This window comes from Panthera leo, chromosome C2, assembly GCF_018350215.1.
Source record: "Panthera leo isolate Ple1 chromosome C2, P.leo_Ple1_pat1.1, whole genome shotgun sequence".
Taxonomy (NCBI): Eukaryota; Metazoa; Chordata; class Mammalia; order Carnivora; family Felidae; genus Panthera; species Panthera leo.
The window spans coordinates 154,587,874-154,604,078 of NC_056687.1; the positions used below are offsets into that span (position 1 = coordinate 154,587,874).

A 16,205-nucleotide genomic window follows, 5' to 3' on the forward strand; every position below is an offset into this window, starting at 1 on the left:
GAATCACACTCAAGTACGAGAACCCCTGCTGGATACAAACGATGATGTCAAACCATCCCTCCCATCAACATGTTATCTTTAACACCAATGTCCTCTTTCCACTGAAGCTGCCGATTGAACAGGGGTCACAAAAGTACAGAGAAAATCCGGAATATTATCTTTATCTCAATTATTGCTTGTAATTTAGAAGTAAATTCAACTTTATCTTTGGATTTTTGTTATTACCAAATTGGGGGGGGAGGCAAACATTAGCCAAAATGAATGACTCAACATCCAAGTGTGCCCCGACATGAAAATTGACAAGAGATGATCTCCTCCAGCAGTCTGTATCTATCTGTATATCCATATATCCATGTCCTGTATATCCACAGGCCAAGTCTAGCCCCTTCCTTGTTTCCGTGAATAAAATTTTACTGCAACACAATATTAGTCAAGCTAATTATTTATTTATTTCTTTATTGGTATTATTTAATGGCTGCTTTTGCATTGCAGCAGCAGATTTGAGCAGTTGTAACAGAGACTAAATGGCCTGCAGAGCTAAAATATCTGGCCCTTTACAGAAAAAAAATTTGACCCCCGATCGACATCGTCACCAGGTATTCATTCGACATATGTTTATTAAACATTTGCCACTACACAGGCACCGTTTCAGGCACTGAACCAAGGACACAGACCTCTGCCATCATGGAACATATGTTAAAATGAGGGAAGGTGGCTGCAAATAAACATCATGCCAGTAAATAATTAATAAGGCAATTTCAGAAAGTCATTTGTGCTGTGAAGAAAACCAAGTGGATAAAATGATAGAAAGTGACAGCACTGTTAGGTTAGGTGTCAGGAGGCCTCCAAAGAGGTGGCATCGAGCTAAAATCTCAATGAAATGACGAAATGATAAAAAGAAACAAGATGCGCAAAGTTCATGGGAAGGAAATGACCTTGGTTTGTCTGAAAAACATAGAGAAGGCCAGCCTGGTTGGAGCAAAGTAAGTACTGGGAAGACATGGGGCCCTGGATACATGTTGGCGAGACTCCTGATCAATGACAAATTGTATTCTTTCATTTCCACCGTGTCTCATAGAAAGAAGTGTATTGATTAAAGGTTGCTTACTATTCTTTTGTGTGCTAATGATTTATGTTGGTTGCGCTGCAAGCATAAATGATTTTTACATCAACGGTGAGAAAATTAGGAACTTCTGATTAAAAATTGTAAAAAAAGGGCAAGATTAATGTCCTGTTTAGACACAAGGTTGAAATATTGCTCCTTAGTCATCTCTACCTTCATCAGGCTGTTTAAGGTGGCATCATTAAGCCAGACCTTAAAATTTTCCACTTCCCTAAACTTAGTGACATGAACAAGCACAGAACAAAACAAAAGAAAAATAAAACTCAAAGACCATCAGTAAGCAAGCAACGGAAAGAGCCACTGACTTGAATATGAACAAGAAATAAGTTTAAGAATGCATACAAATCTCCTCTAATTTTTGTGGAAAACTGTATTGAGTGTAGGTGCATAGTGGGGAATGGTGATTTGTTGAGAAGAGGAAAGTGTTAATGAAACACTACAAATGCAAATCAAGAATCAACAACTTAGGCTTTCGCTTTGGTATCACATCTACTAAAATTAGAAAGACACAGAAAAGCTTAGCACGCTCTGGTGCAAGGACAAACATATAAATGCATGAAGTGTTCCATATTTTTAAAAAATGGGCAAAGGAGTTGCATGGAGACTTCTCCAAAAATGATATACAAATGGCCAACAAACATGTGAAAAGATGCTCAACATTAGCAATCACTAGGTAATTGCAAATTACAACCACAATCAGCTATCACCTCACACCTCTTGCGTACTGTCCGTGCGAATGAAAAAAGATGCATCTCAAAAATAGCACAGAATTTTCTCAAAAAATTAAAACGGAACTACCAAATGATGTAGCAATTCCACTTCTACGATCCAGAAGAGCCGAAAGTAGGATCTTGAAGAAATATTTACACAACCACGTTCCGAGCAGCACTGTGGACAATAGCCAAGAGGTTGAGGCAATCCAAGCATCATCAGTGGATGAATGGGTACACAGTAGAATATTATCTAGCCCTAAAAAATGAACATGCGTCATTTGATACATGCGTCAGTGTAGATAAACCTAGAAGACATTTTGCTAAGTGAAATAAACCAGTCACAAAAAGATAAATATTGCCTGATCTCACTTATAGGAGGTATTTAGAGTAGTCAAATTCAGAGACAGAAAGTAGAATGGTTGTTGTCCAGGGCTGGTGTGAGAGGAGAAGGGGAGTTGCTGTCTAATCGGTATAAAGTATTGATTTTGCGGAGCCAAAGGGTTTGTGAAGATGAACAGTGGTGATGGTTGCACGACAACGTGAATGTGTTTCGCCCCACTGAGCTGCCAATTTAGAAACAGTTGAGAAGACAAATATTCTGTGTATTTTACCAAAAAAAATGTTTTGAAAAGTATCAATAACCTGCAGAGAAAAAAAAAAGACTTGGAATCAACAGATTCGAACAGAGCTGGGGATATCGTAGATAAGGTAAAAGAGTGGGGGTTGCTGTTGGCTTGTTAATATGGCACTTGAAATGCCATGCAGACAGATATAAAGGATTTTTCACTCCTCGGTGGGGGGGGGGGGGTAAAGAGGTGAAGACCATAGAAAATCTTGCTCTGTACAACTGCTCAGATTGAAAAAATTAATTGGAAAGTCATTTCCCTGCCTTTTAAGAAAGGGCCCATGTGAAGTAATCGGACACGGATTCTTGCTATCTCCTTTTCACATGTGTGGAGAACCAGAAGCTTGAAATCAGCAAAAGATGACCACAGCCATTTACGAATTGACTCTGTTGGTTTCAGGTTAAGTTCATTGACGCACTTGTTTGAGACAGCATTGTCAGTATCACTCTCAAGGTTAAGAAACCGAGGGCAAAGAGACTGAAGACGTGTTGAGTGGTAGGAACTTCCAGTGGAGTTGAATAATTGTCTAACACTTGAGTCAGGGTCTAGAACTTGAGTACCTGGCACTACCATACTATGTTTCTTTTCTGTACCTTCTACTGGAACCCAATTTCTCCATGCATCTGAATGGACTTTGGAAAGGCAGAGACTAAAAGACGCCAAGGCACGGGAAACTCTTTATAAACGCTCCTAAACCACCTCCTTTCCACTTGGCCCACACAGAGAGTTTATTCTTGACTGTTTTCCTCAGCAGTGGCTGCAAAGACTTCATAAATGGCTCTGCTACAGGAGACAAAGCCCTGCCTCGGGTTACAAGAAGATGTGGATTCATTACCTGGTTCTGCCATATGCCATGTACATGAGTGGGGGCGAGATTCAATTGCTGCAATGAAGTTTCCTCATCTGTCAAATGATTTTATGTACCTCATAATGTTGTTGCAACAGTTAAGGGAAATAACATAGGGGCAAGCACGTTAAACACTAAAATAGTATGTAAATGCAGGCTACAATTGTCATCTAAGTCCTTGTGAATCCAGGAGGAAGGATCTTAACCAAAAGTTAGAGATCACAAAGAAACACCTTTCAAAAATCCTAAAAATGGGGTCTTTCGATGCATTGTCTATCAGAATAAAACATTCAGGGCTTGAGCTATGAGAATATTTCTTTAATAATTTATTTCGAGAATAGGAGGGAGGTTTTCCCAATGTTCTAGGCCTTCATTTCATATCAAGGAAATATGTCTTCCTTATTTTATGCATAAGATATTATCATTTGGAATCATAGAATTTCACGGTGCCGTCTATAAATATTTTATTGTCTGTAAAAAATAAATAATGAAAACCTTGATTCTGAGAGATCCAGTATTGTGTTATGCTGGAAAATGAGGGGCCAATCTGGATTCTAATAACTTCTGCAGATGATTTTGATCAAGTTCTTAAATGTTTGGGACTTCCTTTTCATATCCGTTAAAGTGCGGAACAATTCCTTCCTGCCTTAATTTGGGTTCTCCACAAACAGTGCCTGACACATGAACTGGGGTATAGTTAATACAGAAAGCAGAGTGAGGAAGGTAGGTCAATGAAACAGTAAGGGAAGAAAAGGTAAGGGAAGATGCATTGCTAAGCTAGTGTCTGTGTAGACAACTAAAGCCCAATCGCTCTAGGGATCGTGTGAGAAACTACATAGAACGCATCTCAAAATGATCCCTCCAAAAGGAGGAAAGCCGAGGTATTTATCCACTGACTCCTGTCCCCCATTCGTTGAGGACTGTCCCAACCTGTGTCTGCATACCTGCTGGGTGGGTCTCAGGCTTCAGAAGTAGTCTGAGGGGCAGGAAAACAGAGAGCCACGGAAGCAGGCTTTTGTGGGCAATGCTGCCCAAGGGCACGAAACACAAATGGGCCAATCGATGTGGTGTAGGCACAAAACAATGTCTTGTACCTTATGGGTTGCTATGAGGAACGAATATATGAATTGGTATGGTTGTACTTAGAATGGTGCTCCAAAAATTGTAAAAAACCATAAATGGCAACTGGTCCTTTTATTAGACTAAGAGATGTGTTTATAGACACTACAAATTGGTAGGGATTTTGCTCTGGTCCCCTAATGCTTACTCGCTTTCTCTTTCTCTCTCTTTTTTTCCCTGGTTCTTCTCTTCTATACTCTATTGCTAAGTTTATCTTTCCATGATTTGCATAGATATGTCTCTGTGTGACTATGATCACTCTTCGCATTAGCAATTTATAGACTTTATTGTCTCATCTATGTAGCCTTATTTAAATGGCAAGCCATTGAATAACAAGATCAAGTGCTTCCTTCAACTTTGCATAATTGGGAGGACCTAGAACAATTTTATGTATAGGATGATGTTTAATAAATATTATGCTTTCAACATGGTTATAAAGTGAATGTCTTTCAATTGCCCTCACCATGGAGTTTTACCACTGTTTAGAAACACATGGCCTTATTACTTGAATGAAAATTCAAATTCATAGCTCCCATTAGCATTGCAGACAATTTCTGGCCTACTTTCCCTGGATATTAATGGAAGTTCAGATCTTTTAATGAGCTTAGTACAGGAAGAATTTTGGTATTCACATAAACCACTGTCCCTCTCTTAGCCTAGGGCTAGAGGGAAAGCAGTCACTATGTTGGTCAGGTAATTTCAAAGATATTTAACTGTCAGAAAAGCCACAATGCACTGCATAAACAACAAATGCATAGTCATTTTTGGTGTATTTCTATGCCAAATTTAACTTCCTGGATACAACTTTCACTTGGTTTCCTCTTACCTTGCTGATCCACTTTTCAGTCTCCTCCTTATTTCATGGTGTTTTAAACTTTTGGACAACATCGGGGCTCAGCATTTGGAAAGATTCTCTTCTTCATCAATCTCCATTCATTCATTAGCCCAGCCTCCCCTCCTGAACTTTAGGAACCCAGAACTGATTATGTTTTCAATATCTCAACTTCGATGGTGTGATAGATTAGGCCATTTTTAAAAAGCCACTGACTCTACTCTGGCTTTGTATACCTCTTTGGAAGGTGATCCTGATGGCCCCATCAAGAGGGTGGATCTTCTTTGCCCCAATGAATCTTGGTTGAAACTGTGACTTTATTGACCAGTTGCATGCACTGAAAGTGACCTTATGGAAGTTGCAAGCCAAGAACTCAAAGGAACTTCAGTTTCCACACTGTCTCTTCTTTCCCTGAAATTTCCACATAAAAAAGCCTGGGATGGTCTGTTGGAGGGCAAGATGACCCATCCCATCTGAGGAGGAGAATGATCCATCCCATCTGAGGTATCCTAGGTCAACCAGCCCCCAATTAATCCAGCAACCTGTTGCAACCACAAGTGACCCCATGGGAAGCCTGTGGAACTACTCAACTGAGCTCAGACTCAGTTGCTAACATAAAGATTCCTAACCACCACCCCCACTCCCCCACACACAAAGTTTTGTAGTGGTTTGTTACATAGTGATAGGTTTCTGATAAAGATGTTGAAGAGATCTGGTTAATTTAAGATATGCAACACCAAACCCTTGGTTCTATCCCTTAAAGCTAGTACTCCACAGTTTCCTTTTTAGAAGTCATTGGCCATTTCAATCTTGTAATTCCTCAAGTCAGATATTTCACAAACATCCTTCCCACCTTTCTTTCCCTTATGTCCAAACCATCAACAAATCTGTGAGCTCTTTCCTAATTCCCCAGATTGGAGCACTTCTCTCCATTCTCCATTGCTTACGTGCTTCTTCAAGGCAGGTGGTTACAGCTAAGTCTTGAACTGTGTCATTGTTTCTGCCTTGATCCTCTGAAAGCCATTCTCCTCATGGCATTGAGAATAATCTTTTAAATCACAGATTATATCAAGTCCTTTCTCTGACCAAGAACCCCTCACTGAAAACAGGTTTTGGTTCCTTAAAAAGTTGAATATGCATATGCTAAGTGAAATAAGTCATACAGAGAAAGATAGATAGCATATCTTTTCACTCTTATGTGGATCCTGAGAAACTTAACAGAAGACCATGGGGAAGGGGAAGGGGAAAAAAAAGTTAGAGAGGGAGGGAAGCAAACCATCAGAGACTCTTAAAAACTGAGAATAAACTGAGGGTTGATGGGGGGTGGGAAGGAGGGGAAAGTGAGTGATGGACATTGAGGAGGGCACCTGTTGGGATGAGCAGTGGGTGTTGTATGGAAACCAATGTGACGATAAATTTCATGTTAAAAAAAAAGTTGAACATACAGTTATCATGCAACTGGGCAACTCTGCTTCTAAGTATATATCCAAAATAATTGAAAATAGGTGTTCAAGCAAAAATTGTGATGAATGTGTTCATGGAAGCATTATTCACAATAGCCAAAAGGTGGAAACAATCGAAATCCCATCCATACATGAATGAATAAACTAAACATTGTATATTCCTTTGTAATATTGTTCATCCATAGAAAGAAATGAAGTGCTGACAAATTCTCCAACAGACCCTCAAAAACAATATGCTAAGTAAGTCACAAAGGTCACAGGAAGACTTTATGTATATGAAATATCCAGAATAGTTAAATCCATAGGGCAGAAATTGGATTGGGGTTACCAGGGGCTGAGGGCATGCGGAGTAATTGCTTAGTATTTTCAGGGTCTTGGTTTGGACTGGTGAGAATGTTTTGGAACCAGATAGAGGCGGTGGTTGCACAACACTATAATGTCCTAAATGTCAGGGAATTGTTCCCGCTAAAATAGATAAATGGCTTAAGAGTATGCTTATCATAATGAGCACTGAGCAATATGTAGAAATGTTGAATCATTGTATTGTACACCTGGAACTAATACAGCACGGTACCTTCATTATCCTTCAATGAAAAGTGAATTTAAAAAATGAAATGTTTAATTTTAAGTGAAGTGAGTTTCAGGTCAATTAAAAACCAAAAAGTTTCAATAGCTTCTTATGTTGCACAGAACAGCAGCCAAAATCCTCACAAAGACATATGTGTCCCTCTGTGGTCGAGCTTCCACTTCGACTCTTCCTTTTTCTCTCTCCTTTCTTACAAGATACATCTCTGTGCTGTTGGTCAAAGATTCCGTATGCTGTCTTAAGATTCATGCGTCCTTGATCTCTCTTGTCTGGATTGCTTTTTCCCTAGGTAGAACCCTCACTCTCCACTCATTCAGCTTTTCAGATAGTATAAAAGATTAATTTGTTTAATTTCTTTTCCTGGTCTACTGAGCCTGTATAGAAGCAAGGGCAGGGATATGCATAATGTCAAAAATATTGGTAACGTCTAGTTCCCTCTGGAACATTTTGCCAAATCTTAAGTTGGTGCATCCTGATCTGAGCTGCCAAAACCTATCAAGGAAAAGAGTATGAGACCTTGAAAGGCCAACATCTACAAATTGAATATAAAGTAGTTCACAAAGGAAGGCTGAGTTTCTCAATATGCTACTAATGTGGCTTGTGTTGTTATGGCGATGGGGGGGGATTATGAAATATTACATAGAGTATTTTAGTTTCGTCTTAGTTCCACTCTTTTAGCAAAGACTATAAACATGCTAGAACATAACTAATTACATTGTACTGTCAGACATCATGGCATCCGGGAAATTTTTTTCAGCCACATGAGATCTACATGTTATTCTAGAAACTCAGAAGAGCTGCTAAAAATAAGCATGGCCCCTAGTGGAGCTAACATAAACTGTTTCTTGTGCAAGAAGCCAAAGACAAGTCAAGGTTTAGGATCTGCAATCCAACGTAGTGTAAGAGGGGTCTTACTGGAATATAACCTGGAAACAGAAGCTGCAAGTTGGTTGTACTTGGAATGGGGAACCTCACCTCATTTATAAGCAATCCAAATGTAGCTTAGCCTGTATATATCACCCTTATTAACACCCTTATTAATAAGTTGATGTGCAGGCTTTTTCTCCACTTTTGTTCTGTCTCCGCACTGATCAAAGCACTACACAAATTCCCAGAGAGATTTACATGCTTCTTTGGATGAAAAACTTCTTGCTTCCACACCTTGGTAAGCATGGCAAGCATTATCAGTGAGTCATTCGTGGCCAGGTGGCGAACCGATTCCCAACTCAGGGAGAATGATGGCACTGGTGCCCCCAAGGCACGGGATTCATAAGGAATGGAATCTGGTATGCTCAGAGATCCTATTTCCACCTGCAAACCTTCCTCTTCTTCAAGACAATTTACTCTATATGAATAGATACCCGGAAGCTCCACTCTGATTTACAGGAAGTATTGCTCTTTGCGTGTGCCTAGTTTCCCCTTGATTAAAAAAAACAAAAATTCTTGAGTTAAACAAGATTTCAACTCTTGAAGTAATTCTTAGCATCTGGTGGAGCTTCCATAGCATCCGGTGTATCAATGGAGCTCTCCTCCAATCCCAGGGCTGGAGCTGAACTGAATGCTGACCTTCATACTACCAATGAGACCTGCACATAGACAGAACAGAGCTAATTTCCCTATTCATTTGCCATCACTTATTTTGAATCTGCAGACACAGGTTAATTTCTCATGAAAAGTGCACATTGGGCCTAGGTGGACAATTATTCCCGTGCTTTAAAATTCCTCTGCAAGAAAAGAGAAAAAAAATATCATCAAGCTTTTAACGTACATGCTATATATAAAGCTAGCGTGATTTTTCAATGGTTCAAGCTGGTCATTTGCTTCTAACAAGCATGAAAAACAACAAATTATTGGAGCAAAGTAGCAGGGATACTTTGTCACATAAATAATAAGCATCTAAAACATGTTTGAATCAGTTTTCAAAAAGGGTTACTTTTGAGATAACAGCCCGGGATTTAGTCAGTATTTGAGAAATGAATGGTAAAAAAATAGATACGGTATGACTTTGGTATGTTTCCCTTGGTCAGATACTGAGTCCTTTTGACTCCATTCTTCTCATACACAATAACTTTCTCTGGTATGACTCACACCCAGAAGCCAGAAAAAAAAAAATATATATATATATATATATACACATCAATTTACTGATTTTATCCATTCATCCATTGTATCTTTTATTCGATCAACTAATGTAGTCATTCAGCACATATTTATTGAACACTGATGATGCCAAGCATTGATCCGGGTGTTGGAAATCAAGGATCGTGAAACAAATAATGGCGGGATAGCATGGCATGGATTAAGGAAAAAGGAAATACGAATTGTAGGTGAGTTCATATTAGAGGCATCTAATCTTCACTTGGTGAATCAAGTCAGGCTTCCAGAAACAAGTAACATCTTAGCTGTAATCTACAAAGTGAGTAGGACGCAGCCAAGCAAGTAAAGGTGTTGAATGGAAAAGGACGTTTCAGACAGAAGAGAAGGAATAACACAGATTTTGACACATTGGGGAGCTGGTGGGAATTCACTATGGCTATAGCACGAAACCTAATACTATGAGGACTCAGTGTTCAAAATGGACCTCTTTGGAAGCAAACTGGTCTTTTACTAACGTGTGTGTCTGTGTGTTCATGTAACATGTATTTATACTTCAATTACAGCAGATTTTACAGCGTATTAATATGAATAGTTCATGCTTCTCTTTGCCTCCCCAAACAAACCTCCTTAAGTATGAACTTTATACTGAGGTCATGAGATCCTAGAATGGAAGAGAATTAATGACTAACAGTTAGGATTCAAATCTGGTAAATTTTATTGCTTTTACAGACTATCTGATTTCCTAATTTCTAGATTCTCTCTGCCTACATAGGCTTTCTTAAATAGGTTGGTCCTATTGGCCTCCCTGATCTGACCTGGGCTAAATGTAAACTGTTTAAAAATCCAGAAGTCTCCCCTTTGTAGCTTGCAAATCTGACCCGTGACAAATTGTCCAGGCTTCTGTAAGATAGGGGAGAAGTGCAGCACGAGAAGGTGTACTGGGTAAAAGCCGTATTTCAGTTAATGCAAATACACTCAGATAAGGGGTTAAGAACCTATGAGAATTTTCTAGTAAAGGAGCAGAAGCCTCAAGGACACAGAAAACTATCTGAGAGTTGGAGAAGGCATCAAAGGCTTTGGGTAGGGCAGAGCACCCGGAATGGTTTGGGTCGAGGTGCGGTGGAGGACTGAAGGCTTGAGAGTTTATACTTGGGACAGTGAATGAGGAACCTCGCATTGGGCATCGTGGTGGATTAGACTCAAGTGTCCCTTGACGTGGAGCGAGTTCAGAGTCTGGGACTTACCTGCCTCAGAATGAGAACTGACTGTCAGAGAACCTAGAAGCCGCTTTGCCCTGGATGACCTAGCTCATAATTGCGGTTTGAAAAGCTTTATGGGGCACCAGGGGCACCAGGGTAGCTCAGTGGGTTACGTGACCGACTCTTGATTTCGGCTCCAGTCATGATCTCATCGTTCGTGAGTTCGAGCCCTACATCGGGCTCCCCGCTGACAGTGCGGAGCCTGCTTAGGATTCTCTCTCTCTCCCTCTCTCTCTGCCCCTCCTGCGTGCTCTTGCGTGCTTTCTCTTTCTCTCTCTCTAGATAAATAAATACACTTGAAACGAAGCCTGGTGAAAACAGTGGCCTCTAGAAATTTTCTGCAGTTTTATGCAGGCTGGCCAGTAACTATGTCATGCAGTCCAAAATATGTTTAGCATGATTTGAAAACGCCCTCAGACACCCCCACTCAGTTCATTCCAGCGCCTTGCTCATAACCTTTGTGCCGCACTGCTTAAATCCGTCGTCCCAGTCCTAGCTCCCTGCCCTAGGCTATTGCACTGGTAGGGTTCGTCATCCTGAGTCCTTGATGGTGGACCACTGCACCTTGCTCTCTGAGTGCTTTGTATACCATCCCATTTCTGGCTGTGATGTCATTCGTACACAATACGAATCTTTGTTCCCAATAACCAGCGTTTTCAACTTCATTTTGTTTCCGTTTTCACCACAGAGTTCAGGTAAGCAGTACGCTCCCGGGGGAATATTCAATATTATAAGCTATTTCTTATACTATGTTAGGAACTCAGTTACTTCCCCATTTAGGAAAGCATATTAGAGTCATGGGAGTGAAAATTGCCTTACGAAAAAGAAAACCTTGAATTGACTTTATATAATAGGTAAGTCACGAGTAAGTTTTAGTGTTTTGACAAACAACGGTAAATCTTTGCGAAATGCGTCTTAATTTAATAGATTCACCAGTGAAGAATGAGGACGCCCAGAGTCTGTTGCTTTTGTCTTTGAGTCCCAAGATGGATATCATGCCTGAAACACTGTCAGAGCTCCCCACAGAGAAGTATAATGATTCTCTGAATGAGCGAATGAGTGAATGAATGAATGAATGAACTGTTTGCTTAATTGACATTATAGTCTCACGTGAAGCTATGCTCAGGAAGATACTGAGCCTCAAAGGAACCCAGTGACATCTAGGTCTCCCTCAACAAATGTTCTGAGTAAATTCGATGTCTGTCACAAACGCCCAAAACCTTGAATGAAGAATTTGAAATCTCAGGCTACCAAGATGAATGCCGGTGTATTGTCGTGTGTATACAGATGGCCGTGCAAGGGATACAATGCAAAAAGTCCCCTCTCTCTTGCTGAGTTTTGTTCTGGGAAAACATAGCTGTTGAGCACAGCAATTACCGCCAAACTGCCGTGGGAGTTACAGGCACTGGTTGAGTTCATAGAACTGCCACGGATGCCTCGAATCAAGGGCAGGTAGTCAAAGGCCATGGTCAGAGCTGTGACCTCTGGACCAATATATACAGACCTTTCAGGGGAGTGAGTGTCTTCATCACCAACAATCCTTTTGGGCTGTTCCACTTGAGATCACTGACTCTGCCAAGAACACGGTAGAACTCCGTTGGATTGAGACCCATGTCAGAAAGCGCCACGCCATAGATTTTACAGAGAATGAGAGGAACAGAACATTCTGCCCTGGAAGGGAGTCTCGGTGGATGGAGTAAAGAGCAGGGCGTCTGGAGCCTGTCACTTGGGTTTGCTGCCCAGTCCCGTCACCTTCTCACGATGTGATACTGGAAATGCTCTTAAAGGTTCTGTCCTTTTCCTTATCGTGGTACTTCGATAACAATGCCCGCCCTGGAGGGGTGGCATGGGTGGTGGTGATAATGGTCAGCGTCTCAGACATCACAAGTATTTGGTAAGGTACAGCTCTCGTCAACACCGCGGGAGTGGTTTGGTGATACAAAAAGGAAGGAAAATACATAATGCATCTTCTTTGAGGAGGGGTGCCTTCTCATCAATAGCAGAGACTTAAATGTCTTGAACTGGGCAGTCAGAATACCTACCTTCCATCTCATGAATGAAATACAAGAGGCATGGCAAGGCCCCCCAGGCCACTCTCTGGGTTAAGTCACTGATGTCACATCCTACTTCTCCCAGGCGACAGCAGGTGTTCACTAGATGCCTAGAGTTATTTCTCAGCAATGATAAATCACCACTGCTTACTCTTTCCTTATGGCCCATTTCAAATCTTGTGATTTTTATATTTTTCTGTTAATCAGTATTTATTTGCACCAACTCAACCAGAAGTTTTCTCCTCCGGTCCGCCTTTTCTTAATCTTCCCACTTTTTAACTTGGGCACTTCTAAATTTCCGCAAAGTGGCCCAGAACCCAGAACTCACTAAGGTTCTCAAAGCTGCTGATTTTTTAATGCTTACTTGCTCATCGGCACGTTCTTTTGTGCCCGCTTTTCTTTCAAGTGGCACTGCTATGAACCTGTATTTCCTAAGATGCAATATTTCCCTATGCTTTTTTTTCTCCAATTTTTGTTTATTTATTTTGAGAGACAGAGAGAGAGCAGGGGAGGGGCAGAGGGAGAGAGAGAGAGAGAGGGAGAGAATCCCACGCAGGCTCCGCACTGTCAGCACAGAGCCGGGTGTGGGGCTCAATCTCACCAACCGTGAGATCATGACCTGAGCCGAAACCAAGAGTTGGACGCTGAACTGGCTGAGCCACCCAGGTGCCTCTCCCTTACTTCTTACCGATGGGATGAGAAAAGACACCCACTAGTCTTTCAAGCATTGAGGGACTTTGAGCGCAGCGGAGATGAAGGGGAAACAAACAGGGATCTCTTTCATCATTGCTGCTGCCACAAGTGTTGGCCTTCTGCCTCATTTGAACTGTAGATGGCTGCATAATTCTCTCCCTAAGACCCTTGAGTTCTGGAGAACTCAACTCCCTCCACCCCCACCCCCCACATAGTTTAGCATAGCCTCCACTTAGAGATTTACAGTCCTGCTTTGATCTTTTTGCCTCTTTGTGGGTTTTGCAAATGTCCCCTGACTTGAAGAGAATAACACCATTTTAAAACCCTTTAAACAATTCATTAATCATTTTGCTAATCATAAATAACAAAGCCTTTAAACAAAACAGAACCAATACTAGCCCAAACGGAGCCCCATTAGTCATTTATACAATTTGCCGTATGTTTTCATCACTCATGATGATCTTCGACCTATTTCCAAAACCATGATTAAATCGCTTTTCTTTGAGTCACTCTGATTAATTTTTCATGCACAATTGGGTGACTCACCAAATCAAAAGTGATCCTAACATCCTAATGTTCGACTTTTGCTTTTTTGATTTTTCCTTTCAATTTCTTCTGTGGGTTTGTGCTGGCAAAGCTATGAATTCATATGTCCTGCTTTATTCTTTTTGAAGGCCATCTGCCAGTTTCCCCTTCTTAATATTTTTCAAGAGTATCATATGCTATACTTTACTGATAGTTACCTTCCCAGGCAGAAGTTTCCAATACCTTTCAAGAGTATATTTTCTCCGTATTCTCTAACATGCTAACATTCTTTCATTTTCTGAGCATAAACATGCGTGGGTCCATAAACATGCCGGCCAGCCCCCTGAATAACTCAGCGTGATGTGGGCCTTTCAATGCCTGCCAAGTAAGGAATTCCCTTATCTTCGTGTTGGCCAGAGCAATTTTTGCAATGTCTTCATTACTCCCTAATTGTCTATATTTCTGTGCTTCATTTCTCTTGTTAAAGGCAGATTTAAAAAATGAGTTCAATAACTCAGCCGTTTTAGAGCCATCATTAATTTCATGCCCTTCCTCATTCATTAGTGGACCTATTTTCTTGTGGCTTTCTTTTCCCTCTGGGTCTTCTTCTTCTTCTTCTTTTTTTTTTTTTTCTTTTTAATTCTTCTCATTTATTTTAACCCTTTGATCACACTCCATTATGACCATTATCATGTCTTCCCTAGCAGCATGAATAACGTCTCAGTGGGAAATTGATTTGGTTTTCCGGGTCCCTACCATCCCTGGAATAAACGTCCTTTTGGTTTTTTTTGCTCTGGAAAGTTGGACTATGACTGATACAATTTTTAAAATCTTATTCAGAGGAAATGTATAGGCCATGTCTTTAAAAGAACACTAAAACATGCTCTAAGTGTCTCCGACATGAAGGCAGCATTACTATCTTTGAACTGAAACTTAAAAAAAAAGACTAAATGCCTAAGGACAATTGATTTCTTGGTTTGTAAAATTGTTTTCACTTTATCAGACTTGAATTTCTATAGCTCAACAACCCTCCCCTCCAGTGTGGGCTCAGTCTCATATTAGGAGTCCATACTTTTCCAGAATCCAATAAAAGCTGTGATACCCTTTTTTACTCCTTGTTCCCTATGCAGTGCAGTTTCCCAAACGTGAAGATAGTCTTACAATTAAATAAAATGTGAATATGAAAAATTCAAATTAAATAAAGCATGCTCTTGTAAGCTGATTGCTTGAATACAAATCAATATGTTTACCGGCACTTTTTATTTTCTGAGAATATATCCTCACTTAAATAGATTTTCTAGGGGCGCCCCAGTGGCTCAGTCGGTTAAGTGGCCATCTTGGGCTCGGGTCATGATCTCAGTGGTTCATGGGTTCAAGCTTGGCATCGGGCTCTGTGCTGGCAGCTCAGAGCCTAGACCCTGCTTCGGATTCTTCATCTCTCTCTCTCTGCCCCTCTCCCACTCATACTCTGTCTCTCTCAAAAATAAATAAACGTTAAAATAAAGTTAAAAAAATAGATTTTCTAGTCACTTCATCTTACTGAAGCGGTCACTCATGGGTGTGCCTAGGGGGCAGGTTGTCTTTGGTGTTTTCATTCTTTGAAAATGCCATTTTCTTCCATTTCCTCCTCCTCATCAACTTAAAATTGTTTGTTTCAGTGCTAATACCAGCAAAATAACATGAAAAAGAAATGAAACTGAAATTAGCCTGACCTGGATTTGCATCCAAATGGTTCCACTTCTAGGGGTAAACTGGAGAGCAGTTTACACAAATTCTTTGAGATTCGATCTCATCTGTAAATGGAAATTATCGGTATCCAGCCTCAACAGAGGGTACGATGAAGGTCAGGCAAAATAATCATATGTAATATATGTAGAAAAAAGTATTCACTTAGCAGGATCAAAAAATGTTGCTCTTTTCTACTCTTGCTATCGTTACTTTAACCATTGATTTTGTCGCTCCGTCTCCCTCAGCCTGTAGTATTTTTTTGAGACAGTTGAATATTGCAATAATAATAAAGGACGTAAAGCATATAGGAAATGGGATTTCCGTTTAGGTTACTAATCTGTCAGTCACAGAATTGGGTCTTTGAGATGTTGGATTCAAAGCTCCAAAAGAGAGTTGAATCCAACTGTTGCAGGATTTTTCACTTTCATCCTGGGGATTCGTTGTCTTGCTGTTTCGAAGAACAAAGAGGTGGGCGTGAAATGAGCAGCAGGCAAACATTTGTTAGCGTAGACAGAAGATCAGAAAGAAAGAACAGTCTAAAAG

General features: G+C 40.5%; 1 non-coding gene across 1 annotated transcript; it reads left to right on the forward strand.

Annotated features, from left to right (window-relative positions):
* Positions 1–1,591: 1,591 nt before the first annotated feature.
* Positions 1,592–1,698, forward strand: LOC122199022. Its single transcript, XR_006193295.1, has one exon. It is a non-coding gene; the product is annotated as a U6 spliceosomal RNA (small nuclear RNA).
* Positions 1,699–16,205: the final 14,507 nt, after the last annotated feature.